At 43.1% G+C, this 16,285-nt stretch overlaps 1 protein-coding gene across 9 annotated transcripts in view; it reads left to right on the forward strand.

Moving 5' to 3' along the window:
- The first annotated feature begins 648 nt into the window (after positions 1 to 648).
- The window catches only part of LOC105464131 (signal induced proliferation associated 1 like 2), a 235,726-nt gene continuing 220,089 nt past the window's right edge, over positions 649 to 16,285 (forward strand). For 3 of the 9 annotated variants that reach the window (XM_071074212.1, XM_071074242.1, XM_071074239.1), the window contains exon 1: positions 2,030 to 2,174. The gene's annotated coding sequence lies outside the window, so the exon portion shown is untranslated. Of the gene's footprint in view, positions 752 to 1,479; positions 1,575 to 1,872; positions 2,175 to 16,285 lie in introns of those variants that run through there. The other 6 variants (XM_071074238.1, XM_071074232.1, XM_071074226.1 and 3 more) reach the window with 6 other exon arrangements.

Below are 16,285 nucleotides of genomic sequence, written 5' to 3' on the forward strand. Positions count from 1 at the left end.
TGCAGTCGATTTGTGCTTTAGGGATCAAAATGCTGGAGATGTAGTTCTTCTCCTCAAGGCCCTTACAGACAATGAAACGTGCAATAAGGTGAAACGTGAGTATGTCCTCCCTAGGCACTCCCAGGAAAAGTTCCTTCACGGGTGCTGCTCCTGTAGGGTTTTGTTGAGTACATAGGAGATAATGTTGGTATCTCTTGTAGAGTATCTACAATGAATGAGAATACACCTGTCAGATGGTGAGCTCTTGAAGAGCCGAGCCTTATGTCCTGTGCATTTTATATTCCCAGCACCTAGCATGGTCTGGAACATCAGAGGATCTCCACGAATGTTTGTTAAATGAATACATGACAATCTTGTAAATGCTGATAATGGGGTGACAGTTGGGAAACTCATCAAATCCTGGAGTGCTCAGGAATTGTATTATGTCACAGGACTGCTTTTTGACCTGTTTAGTTATACCTAATCCCACAGATTATACCTATAATTTAAAGAGATACAAAAGATTGTATAATGTGTACAGCTTCAGATCACAGAGAAATATAGTGTGGGAGGGACCGCCTGTATTTAACTTTTAACAGGGCTGTGTTCTAGGAAGTGTTTGTGATAGGGAAGTAGAGATAACATTCTCTCTTCGGGAAGAAGTCTGACTCTAGAAGGGGAGGAACCGAAAGCCCCAATCCAGTCTCTGGGAACCCAGCTCAAAACTCTGACAAAAAGGCCTGCTCAGGAAATCCTACGGTGTCGCTGGAAGGTAAGTTAGAGGCTCCCTCCACCTGCTTTATTATTTCTGCGTATAGATGACTGTTGCTGTCCATTTAGGCAGAGTCAATTCCAGTCTAGCTTAAAAGATTCTTCTGAGACCCTTTAATCTTTCTGCATCTAATTCAAATGTCAAGCAATTTACAGTAATAGTTTCAAGTAATGCTTCCTCAAAGGTGAGTCAACATTTCTAAGAAAGTAGAAACGTTGGGTATAAAAAGTTCAATTTTTCCTCGTCGGAAAAAACGATCCAAGACATTTCTACCGTGGGCTGAGCGCTGCCTGGAGGGCAGGGAGGAAGGGCTGAGCGGACCGGGCTGGCATGCGGGTGCCTGGAACTGCTGGTCTCTCCGTTTTCCCTGGCTTCTAAAGGTCTCTTAGCAGCATTTCCTGCACGCTGGCACCCCCTGTCCTCCTAAGATTTTACTGCCTGCGTGTTTCTCTGTGATTCCCCACCCTCCGACCCACCGGGCCCGGGGCGCCCTCCGGGGGCCGGCACACAGCAGGGTCTTGCTTCCTCGCGCTGTCTTCTTCATATGGGATCACTTCGAGATGCGGCCGTTTGGGCGTTTGCGCGGCCTCGGCGATTCTGTGGCGTCTTGGGCTGTGTATGTAGCCCCAGCGGCCGAGGCTCACGGATCCGAACGCCCGGCCGCCGCGTCTGTCCCAAGTTGGGCGACAGGAGGGCCGGGTGGGGTCGCGCCTGCGCCAGAGGAAGGCTCAGAACCAGACTCGGGGTTTTTAACTTATTCCTCAGAGGGACGAAAGCGAGTACCGGCGAGGACGGCGACAGCTCTCTATAAGCCTGGGTCCAGGTAGGCTGCCCGGCCCTCGAGCTCGCCCAGCGCCGCTCATGCTGCGCTCCACAGCCCCCTCCCCAAGAAAGGCGTTCGGGCCCCTCCCGGACGCGCCGCTCCCGCGCGCCGCGGGGCCTGGGAACAGCGCACCGGCTGAGCCTGGAGCCCGGCGGGCGGTGAGACTGACGGCGCCCGCGCCCAATCGTGGGGCGGAGCCGAGGGGGCCTGCAGGCGGCGGCCAATGGGAGCCCACAGAGCGGGCGGGGGGCGGTGTGCCGCCGGGCGGGCGGGCGGTGGCATCGGGAGCCGGCGCGGCAGACTGGGAGCCCGGGAGGAGCCGGCGGAGCGAGAGGAGGAGGAGGACGGAGGAAGAGCGCCGCGCCCCCGCCGGCCGCCTGAGTGCAGGCCGAGAGCTCCAGCCTCCGCCGGCGGGTCCGGGCCGCCTCCGCCGGAGCCCGGCGCGGGGAGAGTCCGGGCCGATGGGCAGCCCGGGGCAGCGGCGGGCGGCGAGGCGGCAGCCCGGGTATGCGCCGCCCGGCGCGCACAGGCTGTAGCAGGTCCCGGCGGACGGTGTTGCGAAGGTTCGTGTCGGGGAATCCGACGGGCAGCGTGGCGAGGGTAGGTTCGGGATGGCTACGGCCAGGCGGTGACTGTCCCGAAGGGGAAGGGGATGCCCTTCGGGGGGCTGACGGCGGCGAGGGGCGCGGGGGTGCGAGGGGCACGGGGCAGGGTCCGGCTTGTAGACGCAGATGCACCCGCGCTCCCGGGCCCAGGCTAGGAGAGGAGCCGTCGCCGCCTGTTCTCTTCAAGTTATCGATCGTCTGAAAGGTTATTCCCGTGTCGGCGACACAGGCACTGAGGAGGACCTCCTCCAGGTGCCCAGAACTCCGCTCTGACTAACGCTCTCTGGAAGGGCTCGCGGTTGCCCGACGCAGCTCCCCCGGCGCGCCTGGCGGGCTGACGCCGAACTTGCTGCGGGGCTAATTCCCCTTCTAGAAGGGGTGCGCCCCGAGCGCGCGCCCTCACCGGGACGGATCCCTCTTTGTAAGACCGTGAGCAGCCGGGCGAGCGCCCTTCTCACTCAGCGCGACCTTTCTTCCCACTTTGCCAGCTCCTGTGCCTCCCCGGGTCTTCCCGTGTCAGTGAGGGTAGTTTGCCCACGTCCTAGGAATATCCCCAGGAAAACCTACAGATTAATTTTCAGCCGTGCCGCAAACCCAAAGAATCAATTTCGGCTCATCATCTACAAGAGGAGCCGAGGCTTCTCGGAAAGAGAGAACAACTTGGCATTACTCCTCTGGGAGATATTTGTCATCATTAACCTGCTTCAGTTAAATTAATTTAGCCCAAGATGACTCTGGCCTGAGGTTTGGAAAAAATCAAGTGCATTGGTCACGGAATTATGCTCAACAAAACACGATTTTGGTCAAAATAAAATTGTAGACATTTTTGATTTGGTTAGATTGAGACTGGGTTTTGACAAGGATGGCTTTTTTCAAAAATCAAGGAAAAAAACCCTCAAAGAATCTTGGTGGTTCTCATGGCTTTGCTCAGTGAAGTTCAAAATAGTCGCACAGATTTTTCTTTTCTTTGCCTCTTTTGTCTGCAGTCTCCATTCTAAACGTTAACACTAGATGGCTTTCTTATGACAGACGTTTAGTAAACTGCCCATTTGAGTTGCGTTTGTGTGCAGCCTAGGTTGTAATTTTTCTAGTGTTACAATTAGTAATTGAAGAAAAAAGATCTCCCAAACTGTTGCTTTTTATTACTTTCCTAGAAAACCTACACATACCAGTATCTTTGCGGATATTGAGAGGTGGCCTATTATTTTTGGCATTCCTAAAGTTGAATTTCAAGAGACAACTTGGTTACTGTATTTAGTTACATCATTTAAGAATGTCTGTTTCATGTTTGGACTTACTTAAAGAATTCAGAGTTCTGTTTTGTCATCCCGTTTAGACAATATTTCCACTTAAAAGATGTTTACTGCTTGATTGAATTTCACTGCTTGATTCAGAGTTATAAGAGAGTATTATTCATGAGAAAATGCCATCTTAAGTTTTGGGTATAAATCACGTTGATTCCTCCAAAAGGATTCCATTGATCCATTTTGGGAAGAGATGCAGTTAAAGTATCTGCATGATTCATACCAGGGATTGTGTTAGGGACATCTTCTCCCCAGAGGATATTTGATTTTTTCATTTCTAAGCACAAGCCCTTTTATGACAAGCACAATAGCCCGTAGTTTCAGCAGTAACAGCAGCAGCAGGCTCCCAGTGATGTTTTTTAAGCACTTTTATTCTAAAGCAAGATCATGGCAGCCTGTCCAAATCTTGCCTAGGTAGGCAAACTTATACGCTGGATAAATATCTTGAAATTATCTTGGTAGTGCTCATTTATTGTGTGCCTTGCCCAGCTTAAAATAAGACATATTGAATTTGTTCTAAATTAGAGTGTATTCATAAATAGCTGAAGGAAAAAGAAAAAAGAAAAACTACAGAGCAAACATCTGGGAAGTAGGAAATGAAATCAGAAACAGCTTTTATCAGTACCCACATGCTACCTATAGATGGGGTGAAATGAACTTGTATAAGAAGCAGTGTAAGCACTTGGTCCGGAAAATAAAGCAAGAGCTGGATCATAGGTATGGGGGTGGAGCTTCTGGCTTTTAGTATGGGCCACAGATTTTACCCAGTTGCTTTAAGTATATGTTTTTCATTAAATGCTTTTTATGTATTTAAATCATGGATTTTCTCAAAGAGCTTTAAATGTATGGAATGTAACTTTTAGTCTAATAGGGGAATTATCAGATCATGATTTGGTTTCTATGATGCTTACTGTAGTTAAAGCTGTGTAATATGGATTTGGAAGGTGTTTTTTTTCTTTTTTTTTCTCTCCCCGTTCCCCAAGACTGGGATGGTGTTTTGAAGGGTTCCTTGATACCTGAGCTTAGTAAACACTTGCCCACCTTGTGGGTCTTTTTACCTGAGGCAAAGGGGAAGCGGGTTATTATTTTGAAATTAGCAGTCAATCTATTTCTTAAAGTAAGGAAATACTAGCTACCCTGAAAAACCAGTTGTTTGGTAATTGAAACTGGTTTAAAAGCACTATGGGCATTGAAACTAGTTTAAATGGGATTGTGTTTCCTGCATACTTTGCAAAGAACTATGTGTTTATGTGAATACGGCCCCTTGCCCCCAACCATAATTGGTAAATAAGTGCAGGGTTATTTTTTGAGATTGAGGAAGGCATTGAGTTTTTGAACTTCTGATCAATTTATGGTGGTGATTTAGGATTACAAATCCTGTTAAAGACATACTGAATTTAAAGAAAATTTAGCCTGGGGTATTAATTGAAAAGCTGCTTTTTTTTTTTTTTTTTTTTTTTCTGTATTGAACTTCAACGAAATACAAAGTACAGTCCTAGAGAATACTGAACTGTGTTCTAGGTTTTCTACTTCTGTTAATGTGCCTAATTCACTTGCAGGATGAGAGTAGAAAAAGCTTTAGGCACAGACAGGAACCTTGAGCTTCCTGCCTCTACCACCTGTCACGAATGAATTTGGATGAAAGTATTTTCATGATCCCTTACAGCACCAAAATGTGGGGTTTCTTTAACGTGTAAAACGAATGTATTAGAGTAATGAAAATGCCTGTCTGACTGGGATAGTTTATATTTTTCATGATTATGTCATTTCTTTGCCTTGACCTATAGTAAGTTTATATGTGAATGCTTTGCATGAGGATCATAGCTACTTGGTTTACCTTGAAATCGATGATTCAGAAATTGCTTTTTCTGTTCCAATTGCATTTAGCTGTGACGCCTTTTAAAAGAGTGGTAACAATGCGATAGGAATTTAAAAGGCTCCCAACTTTAGACATAGATTATTTTGATCCTTTCGGAACTTAATTCATAAACTTTGCTTCCAAAGAATAGCAGTTGTAGAAGGGAGCCAGATCTTGACTCACTGTTGAGGTTCTGCTTCTTGAGAGATTTCATATTTAGTGAAACCCAATTCCTTGGTTCGTTTTCCCACCCCAGTACTATATAACCAAGTTGGGTGGTAGGAAGGGAGAAAATAAGCAGCAAGTCGAGTCTAGTTGTCATAGCATCTTTGGACCAGAAAGGACCTTAAAAATTGTCTCGTCATGTTGTTCCTATACCTTTTGTTTTCATCTACCTGTAAAATGAAAAAAAAAAAAAAAAAAATTAGGGATTGTCAGATATGTCAGCATTTAATGTTGCTGCATAAGTGTGTTGAAAATTGACAACAGCAGTTACTACTTATTGTCAATGCATTTCGTCAAAATACGTTTGATGTACCAAAAAAAAGAAAAGGTGGGGAAACGGGGAAGAATATGTATGCTGTCAGGCCTAAAGGAGAGTTCTTCCTATCCAGAGAGGAGCTGTGTTAAAACTACCCCGCTCATGGATTTATAGCTATCCTAACACGGACACTTTTGTTTTGCATGGGTCAATGAAAACTTCACTAAGGACCAGGGTTTGGAAATCACTGAGTAGCTCAACTAACCCTTCTTTGATATTTGGATCCTTTTATATAATCTCTATATAAGTGGTCTTCCAGTAATACCTGAACACTGCAAGTAATGGGTGGGGGTCTCCACCTTTTAATGGTTTTGAGTACCAGAAAGTTTTTTTGACCTACAGAACTGAAATCTAATTCTGCTTGTTTATTCAAATTCTACTGCCTTGGTGGCCTACGGAACAAATCCTTCAGTCTCTGTCAGAGTTGGGCTCCTGGCTGGTGTAACGTGACCTGTGTAGCGTAGAGCAGGAGTGTGTGTCATAGGTTGCATGTTGCTTGCACTGATATAGTCCAAGTTTGCATTCGCTTTTCCGGTGGTCAGACTCAACGAGTTTCCTGTTCACTAAACACCCCCGAGCCGTTAATCACATGCTGCCATTGAACCTCGTCTTCCCATCTTGCGCTGATGTCACTGCAAAGTCTAACATTTATTGCGCTGTGGTTTTGCTTTATTTTAGCTGATTCTTCCCATCATGCTTTTTGGAATTTGATCATATTATTTGGCACCTTTACCTGTGCTCCCAAAGAAATGCTGTCTGTACATTATATCAGACTCTTTTATATCTTTTATATCTTTACTTAAGCTGGTGATGAAATTGTTAAACTGGCTGAATAACACGAAGTGTGTCTCTGGAAGCTTCCCTCGAGGCTTATAAGGAGTCACAGTCTCGGTTACAGTTAACTACTAATGCTCTTAATATCTTATAACTAGCCCATATATCTCCACCTTTTCACGTGGATATCCTGAAAGAGTGTGTCAAACCTCCTTTGCTGGTTCTACTGACCGAATTTTGCTGAGTAATAATGAGTTCACTTTCAGTGTGTCCCTTGTAATGAGGACTCTGTTCTGCATATGAGTATGAAAATTTGTTGAATGACTGACTGGATTGAGAAACTGGGATCACACTGTGACCTGTGACCTCTGGAGGCCTTAGGAACTGCAATGCTCGTAGGAAAGATCAGAATCTTGTTGGACTTTCTTCAGCTTATTTTTTGGTTTGGTATTCTCTTGTGTTGAATTGCTTTCAGATAGTAGGGAAGAACACCACAATCTCTTCTGGTTCTGTTTTAATTGGTTGATACACTTCTCTTCCTGTTTTGCTAACAAACATTTAGCCAGAAGGGGTGTCTTTAACTCTGCCCATTAGAATACTCCGTATTTTTCACTTCTGCATATTTGCTTAATCTGCTGAGAGATATCCTCATTTGGTTGAGTTGCTCAAGAATAAGAACAGTCCGAAGTAGGTTATTTAGTAGTATATTCAATTACTCTTAAGTAGAAATATCTAGGTAAAGAGCCAGTGTTAAAATTTGTTACTGTGGAAAGGGAGAACTCTTGGGTGAATAAAAAATTATGTATGCTGGCTGGGCGTGGTGGCTCATGCCTGTAATACCAGCACTTTGGGAGGCCGAGGTGGGCGGATCACGAGGTCAGGAGATCGAGACCATCCTGGCTAAAATGGTGAAACCCAGTCTCTACTAAAAATACAAAAAATTAGCCGGGCGCGGTGGTGGATGCCTGTAGTACCAGCTACTGGGGAGGCTGAGGCAGGAGAATGGCGGGAACCCAGGAGACGGAGTTTGCAGTGAGCCAAGATCGTGCCACTGCACTCCAGCCTGGGCGATAGAGCGAGACTCCCTCTCAAAAAAAAATAAAAAAATAAATAAATAAAATTATGTATGCTGAGATGAACTGTTGTGTGGAGTTTTTAAAAAAGTTCTGATTAATGCTTAAGGCACAATATCCTGTGAAGTCAGCGTATCGATTGCTTTCACTGTCTTCTGGAGGTGTTTTTGATAACACATTTGGTTCCTTGTTGAACAGTGGGTAGGGTATTCACATTGTTCAGGAATAGCTTTGGGATACTGTCCTCTATGTATTGAAGTTTCTAATAAGTAATTTTAGAAATTATAGTTTTGATTCTTTTTACAGGGCAAATGCTACCTGTTTCAGGTGTTTAAATGATCTAATGCAAAAAACAGTGGTTTCTTTTGGTAGGTTCTCAAGGTTCTCAAACTTTTTTCAACATGCATCCCATCTATACACAATTGTCTAAGTGTTCATGTATGTATGCATATACTTATATACATATCTGTATACACATTTTTGCATGTGTATATGTATAATATATCTGTATGTATAAACATACTTTACTGTGCTAAGATATTATGGACATTGTAAAACAAATGTAAATTTTAAGAAGATTAATATTGAAAATAAATAGATGTAGAAGTATTTTCTCTGCACCTCAAGGGCATTTGTATCTTTGAAATGTGTGGCCCTGTTTGGAGACCACTGTTCTACTATCACTGGTTAGAGTTTGTAACTGTTGAGAAATGGAATTTCTAGGGAGCCTGTAGGATCTTGTGAGGCAAGCTGAAGACAAACTCCACTCGTAATGGGCCTTCTATTTACTGTGTATTTATTCTTTTTCCTGAAGACATTTCTGACTTTGGCCTGTTTTCTTCCAGAATTGCTTGTGGGTCTTGGTTTGAGGTTTCATTTATTGAGGAGGTTAATGTAATGGTGATGCTATTTTGCTTAGAAGGTTTCTAGTTGAACTCAGCTGTTTTTTTTTTTGTTTGTTTTTTGAGACGGAGTCTTGCTCTGTCGCCGAGGCTGGAGTGCAGTGGCACGATCTCAGCTCACTGCAAGCTCCCCCTCCTGGGTTCATGCCATTCTCCTGCCTCAGCCTCCCAAGTAGCTGGGACTACAGGCGCCTGCCACCATGCCTGGCTAATTTTTTTTTGTATTTTTAGTAGAGACAGGGTGTCACCATGTTAGCCAGGATGGTCTCGATCTCCTGACCTTGGTATCCTCCCACCTCGGCCTCCCAAAGTGCTGGGATTACAAGCGTGAGCCACTTTGCCCGGCCTGAACTCAGCTGTTTTAGAAGCATCATACTATCACACTCAGACAAAACCAGTCCCAGGATCAGGGTATGTTAAAAGTGCAGATTAATAGCCTAGCTCTGTCTGTATGTGATTGGCCAGAACGGTAGCACACAGCCACCCCTAGTGCAAGGAATGCCTAACTTCCCAGCCATTAGTGGGTTGGGAATGAATGAGGAGAGACAGCAGGGAGCCCTGCTCTTGTATCTCCAGTAGCTTCCAGCTAAACGAGCACCACCCACCCCCACCCATCCTCCTGTGCAATTTTAGTAATGGAACATAAGCAGCAAACGGGCAGGGACATTTCTGGTTTACTGCTGTATTCCTTGTACTTAAGTGGTTTTTGCCACATAATAGGCTCACAGTGAACTAATATTTGTTAAAGAAATGATTGGGAGTTGTGGGTTGAACATAAAATAACTTCCTTTATCTTGGCTTTTGTTGAACTAAATACTGTCGAGTTAAAGTTCTAATCATTATTTCTATTGTACATGATCTATCTTGAACAACAGTTTATGCCTAATTTATGTCTTTCCTGGGTTGTTTGAAATGACCTGTGATTGAACTCTGATATGGAACTGGTAAAAATGTGGAAGTTTCTGAAGAGGGTTTTGACTGTGTTCCATCTGTTACATCAAGAACTTTACAGCCCCATTCAGAGGGGTGTGGTTCCTGGGAGCCTGGGCACCCTTAGGTGGCCTCCTTTCATGAGAGAGTATGATTTACACCTTTCCCAGGTTTCAGAGTCTGGTCTGTGCTGATGACTGCACAGCCCTATTTGAATCCCATGAGGCTGCAGTTGACTTAAAAGCCCTGGCTGGTACTTAATCAAGCTTACTGAAAAGGATTTCTGTATTGTGTAGTACTGTCTGTAGTCCTTTAGTTCTCAGTCCATTAGCAGTGTTAATTTCTACAGGAAATCATGTTGTTTAAAAATGCAATCAGTAGTGTATAGTGTGCATCTTTTGTTGATTCAGTACTTTTAGTTTGAGGGTTGCAAAGTACATGAGGATATTATTTATACCTTAAATGTGGTAGGTGTTCAGTAGCCATAGTCTTAATTTTACGTGGTAAAAATCTTTTATCTTTAATATCTTAACATACTGCTAGTTCTTATAATATGACATTAGAGGGATATCATTCTAACTCCTGTTTGTTTACATTTGTGTATAAGGTGTGCTATGAAATGCTGTAAGCAGGGCGTACATGATAGTAGAAGCATCCAATTTATCAACCAATTTTATTTGAGGGTCGTTGTAACTCATTTGTTTGGAATAGTAGGTCAGTTTTCCCATTTAAAATGTTCTAAGTTGGGCACAGTGGCTCATGCCTGTAATCCCAGCACTTTGGGAGGCTGAGGCAAGGATTGCTTGAGCCCAGGAGTTTGAGACCACCCTAGACAATAAAGCAGGACCTCATCTCTACAAGAAATTTTAAAATGAGCTGAGTGTGGTGGTGCACACCTGTAGACCTAGCCACTGGGGAGGCCGAGGAGGGACCCTCCCTTGAGCCCAGGCGTTCGAGGTTACAGTGGGCAGATCATACTAGGGACTCCAATCTGTTTGACAGGGTGAGACCCTGTCACAAAAAAATAAATAAAATGTTTTAAATGACAAGAATAAGTGAAGGAGACTAATGTTGATTTATGAAGAGAATAAAGAATTGGGGAGAGATACTCTTAAAGGCAAATGTAAAATGTTATTGTGCTTGAACTTTCATTGTGTTCTCTCACGTATACTTAACGAGAACCTTATAGGGCTGGTGGGATTTTTTTCCCTTTTACAGATACAAAAACTAAGGTTTAATGAAAGTGTGGTTTTCTGAATCTGAGTCCTTGTATTTTAAACCCATGTCTCTTGGTTCCAGCTATAGCGTTGTTTTATTCTACAGCTCACCTATAAGGTATGGTAGGTTTCAATAAATCATGATAAAAGGAAAGAATGAAAAGAGAGAAAGGAAGAAGGGAGAAAGGGAGGGACTAAAGAAGGTGTGTGCATATGAGAATGGCGGAATTATCCGACTCACTATCACTGAAAGGGGGAAGTGGAGGCTAAGGGTTGGGCTAATGAGCTCATTGTTCTGGTCTAAAAACCGCCCTGTTCTATCGGCCAGTGAATTGTCTGTTATTAACTAGAAATTTCATAATATGTAGTGAGGTAGCAGTTTTGCCAATTGAATCAGGTTATATATTCTTTGTTGGGAAGCGAGTGGGTCCTTCTGTGATCATGCAGAGAACATTTTTTTTAGCCTCTGAGTCTTTGCCAAGATTAAAAGAAATATAAGAGGAAAACAATTTTTGTTTTGCATTTATACTTTGCTAGATTTGCATAATCTTTGTTTAAGCCAGTTGAATGTGAATCCCTAAATAAATTTCAGGCATTTAAATATTTAAAAGGATTCATCCACAGTACTTTACTCACCCAAAGAATAAGTGCTTACAACAAAGAAAATAACACCCTTGCAGATGTAGCCTACATAGACTTTGTTCACCTTGTCATTGAATTATACAACATTAATAGCGAAGCTAGAATTTGAACATTCACTGAAATGCTTAGCTGGCTCTGTTCCAAAATATTGTTTCTCTGGTAGAGAAAGCAGGACAATTTGTTTAAAACTGGCAGTTCGCCAGTCAGAATAGCTCTGACGCAATCATTGCAGTAACTACTTTGCTCTGACTGCTAATTTTAGGGCAGTTAAATCTGGTTGATGTCTGATGGCTGCTGTCGCTGTGCGTCTGGTTATGTGGAGCTTTCTAAATTCATCCTCTTCGCTTGGCACGGTAACTTAGTTCTTTCTGAGATAAGCTGTGGAGCAGAGGGGATGTTGAGTCGGCACAGGATATGTGCATGGAATGAGGAACAAGGCCCTAGGAGAGTTTCAAGAGACACTGCTTTAGTCTTACTACGCTCTTCGTTATTCCAATAGCAAAGAGCACATCTGTACTTCCCTTGCTGTAGCACACTGGGGGGTGTTGAGGAAGGTGGAGAGAAGTGTACATCGAGACACCTGCCTTCATGGAGCAGGGTCTTGGCAATATGCCCTCGCTTTCCTTGTCATCCCTGCAAGCATTAGTGTGCTTAAAAGTGAACTTTTACCTTCTTCTGTTTTGGAACAGGTAAAACTAAGGAGAAAAATGATAATTTAAAAAAATCTGGCCGGGCGTGGTGGCTCACGCCTATAATCCGAGCACTTTGGGAGGCTGAGGCGGGCGGATCATGAGGTCAGGAGTTTGAGAACATCCTGACCAACATGATGAAACCCCGTCTGTACTAAAAATACAAAAATTAGCCAGGCGTGGCAGTGCATGCCTGTAATCCCAGCTACTCAGGAGGCTGAGGCAGGAGAATTGCTTGAACCCAGGAGGTGGAGGTTGCAGTGAGCTGAGATCGTGCCACTGCACTCCAGTCTGGGCAACAGAGCAAGACTCCATCTCAAAAAAAAAAAAAAAAAAAAAAAACTGCTTGGGGTATTATATAAAAGAGCAAAGTAGAATATCCTGCTATTGCAGATGATACAAGTGGGGTAAGGGGTTCTTCGGTGGCCTTGTCTAACTCCCTCATCTTTCTGGGGCAGTGACCTGTAATCCAATTTTAAAATAAGGATGTGAGGCCAGGCCATCGTGAAGTCTGTTTAAATGCTGGCATTCTAAGATTTCCAAGTTAACAGGGTGCACCCTAGGGTGTGAGAGCCCTGAGGACAGGGATCTTGCCCTTCCATCCCTGTCCTTCAGTCCTGGGTAGCTGTCAGGCACAGTTAGCAAATTAACTGACTCTTAGAATTTAGTCCTCAGAGGGACTTTGAGTGTTCTTTTAGTTCAACTTCCTTATGTTACTGATTCAGAACTATCAGAGGGAATGATTTAACCGCTAGACCTATTGTGTAGTAGCATGGGCTACCTTATTAGGTGATGAATGAACTGCCTTCTTAGGTGATGAACTAACTAACTTGGGCAGAGTTGATGGCTGTGTGTCAGGTGTATGAGAAAAAGAGTCCCGTGTAAATGAGACCATATGATTGGTGGGCAGTACAGCTTCTTTCAGATGAAAGACTGTGTGGTTAGCTGAGAATAAGGTGGGTTTGCATAATTAGGAAAACATTCAAGGAAGATAGAACTTGAGTTAAGCTTTGGAAAATGGTTAGGATTTGAATTTTTATTGAGGGCCTCTTGTGTGCAGGGAAACTGTAGGCCCTCTCCAAGACCAGAAGATACGCACAAAACACTCTCAGTTGTTCCTTTGATCACAGTACTATCTCTGTTAACATGATCTGCTTAAATCCGAACTCATCTTTTTGCCTGGTTTAGGTTTTGCAACTCCAGAAATGGATTTTATTAACAAAAGCAACATTAAGGAGAAGTGACGGACAGTATTTTCAAAGTGGTGATAATTACTTTGTCTATCATGTAAGATGGTCATTATGTTTTTTTTCCTCATTGTAATTTACTAAAGGTTATAGACTGTGTCATAAACCTAAAAGAAAATTATTTTGGATATATCAGAGATATAAATGATGTTTTGGTATAAAATTACTGAATTCGTTTCAGTTAGTCGACAGAATATACACATAGTATCATATTTGCTACTCAAGGTCATGTGTTTTGTTTTGAGACTTTATACTTAGGAATATATAACTTGATAATTGATACACTGAAGTGATTTGCTGAATAACAAGAGTTATTTATTTATTTATTTATTTGAGACGGAGTCTCGCTCTGTCACTCAGGCTGGAGTGCAGTGGCACAATCTCAGCACACTGCAACCTCCGACTCCTGGGTTCAAGCGATTCTCCTGCCTTAGCCTCCTGAGTAGCTGGGATTACAGGTATGGCCACCACACCCAGCTAATTTTTGTATTTTTAGTAGAGATGGGGTTTCACCATGTTGGTCAGGCTGGTCTCAAACTCCTGACCTCGTGATCTGCCCACCTTGGCCTCCTAAAGTGCTGGGTTTACAGGTGTGAGCCACTGCGCCCAGCCACAAGAGTTTTAAACTGAGGCAACATTAGGAAGGATGTCTGTGGACAAAAAGAGCTCGCCTCGCCTCAGCATCCCATCCGCCCCCAAGTCTCTGGGGTGGTGTTCATTTGCTGCCAGTGCTCCCTTCCTTCAGTCCACTTCCTATCTCATGTCTCATGAACTCACAGTAAGTGCTGGGTAAGATTTGCATTCTGCTTTAAACTTCTGAGATTTATTTAAACCAATAAATCTCAATGCAATCACCATATACTTTCCCCCAGCGTTTTATCATGCAAATGTGCGATCATATAGAAAAGCTGAAAATACTGTGTGGTGTAGGGGACACCCCTGTACCCACCTCCTGGATTCCACAGTTGTTAGGTCTGACTTTATTTGCTTTATACATGTCTCTCTGTTTTTACCCATCCATCAGTCCATTTTATTTTTTTGATGCATTTCAGAGTAAGTTGCACACATTTGTACACTTTCTCACTAAACACTTCAGCATGTATGTTATAAATGAGTTAATAACTTTTACGTTTTTTGAAGTAAAAGGTATAGAGTGAAATGCACAAATCTTAAGTGTATCATTCTGTGAGTTGTGATAAATGCATACACCCATGTGGCCCATACTTCTGTTAGGATGTGAAATGTTCCTATCACATCTGAAAGTTCTCTCATGCCCCTGCTCAGTCAACTTACTCTTTCATTTCCCACCTTCATCTGAGGCAACCTTTGTTCTTTTTTTTTTTTTTTATAAGTTTTGCTTGTTCTTGCACTTCATGTAAATAGAATCATGCAGTATGCACTCTTGTGTATAAAGCTTCTTTCAAAACTCAGCATAATTTATTTACTTTTACTTTGTTATATACTTTATATGACCACACTGAGCTTTCTTTACCTTCATATTTATCACACGACCTTTTCTGAGGTCATATCCATTTGTCAAATGATTTTAGGAGCAATTTCTGTTAGATATTTATGTATTTATCTTCAGTCACATCTCAACTTCCCTTTTCCCTACAGGGGTGTGATTTTCCTATCTGATTTGACAATTTTCCCACTGGGTCTCATCTTACATCCCACCCACTCATTCTGGAGATCAGGTGCTTCTTTTGTTAGTTGGCTGACACGTGTTGCAGGCCTGGCTCAGGCCGGCTTACAGCATTGAGCTGAGCAACTTTGCTTCTGAAGAGATGGATCCTGACATATTACTGGTTGATTTGTATCTGATACTTAGAAAATTTTAGGTGAATGAAAATAAATCTGTTTATTTTTGCAAAACTGAGGAATTTTTTCTAATTAGTTCAAACTATTTCCAATTATTTCAAATGCAACAATTATTAAAACAAAAAAAAAAATCCTGAGTTCAGTTTTATGATACTATATGAAGGAGACTAATCAACTAGCCCTGAAAAAATACAGATTTTCAATCATTTATGCTGAAGAGATAGATACTGGTTAGCAAAATGAAAACCTAGTTGACATAACAATAAAATTCTAGACTTAGTTAACCACCCCCTTTTCTATTTCTTCTACTACTGAAGTTCTGAGTTGCTAAACCTCTCCAACCATAAATGAAAGTACTAGAACATTTTCATCAGTTCTACCAGGTTAATGGTTGTTTTGCATGTGAAATGTGCCATCAAGGTGAGAAGACTTTTCCTTAGGGCTGTATTGGTTAAGGTAGCTCTACCTGCTCTAAGAGACACTACAAAATGCTCTGGCGGCGGAAAAGCTGATTTCCACTGAAAAGCAGGTAGGCTGCTCTCCTCCACCTGACACGTGTGGATTCAGGTTCCTTCCATCTGTTTCTGCCACCATAGGGCCCAGCCCCACTGCATTGCCCTGAGTGGTCTGCGCTGAGGCTTGTTGAGGGGGATGGGGCACCCAGGTGTGCATCACCTAAAGGGCTGGCCCAGACGTGTCTCCTCCATCCCTTCCACTCTTATTCTTCTGGAGCTCTTATTATGACCTGACCTAACTTCAGGGGATGCTAGGGAATGTCGTGTAACTGGCTATCCTTGGGCTTCTGTTCTAGTCTTGTGGAATTAGGCTTGCCAATTGTTTGGTTCTGCTTTGCCCAGCGGGTTTTATGATGCTTTGTGTGATGCTGGATGTTCGAACTCTTGTGTTGGGGGCTTCCCTAGTATTCCTCTCTACTGTAGGATAAAAGTCCTTGTGATCTTGAGCTTTTTTTTGCTGTCCTGTACTCCCAAGATACAGAACACATTTTGGATAGATCAGACATGGGCTAAGACTGAGGGGCCATCTCCATGGCTTTGGGGCCTGTATGTCAGTCAGCGGCTTCCTCTCTAAAAGTCCACATTTCTGAACC

The sequence above is a fragment of the Macaca nemestrina genome, chromosome 1, assembly GCF_043159975.1.
Source record: "Macaca nemestrina isolate mMacNem1 chromosome 1, mMacNem.hap1, whole genome shotgun sequence".
Lineage (NCBI taxonomy): Eukaryota > Metazoa > Chordata > Mammalia > Primates > Cercopithecidae > Macaca > Macaca nemestrina.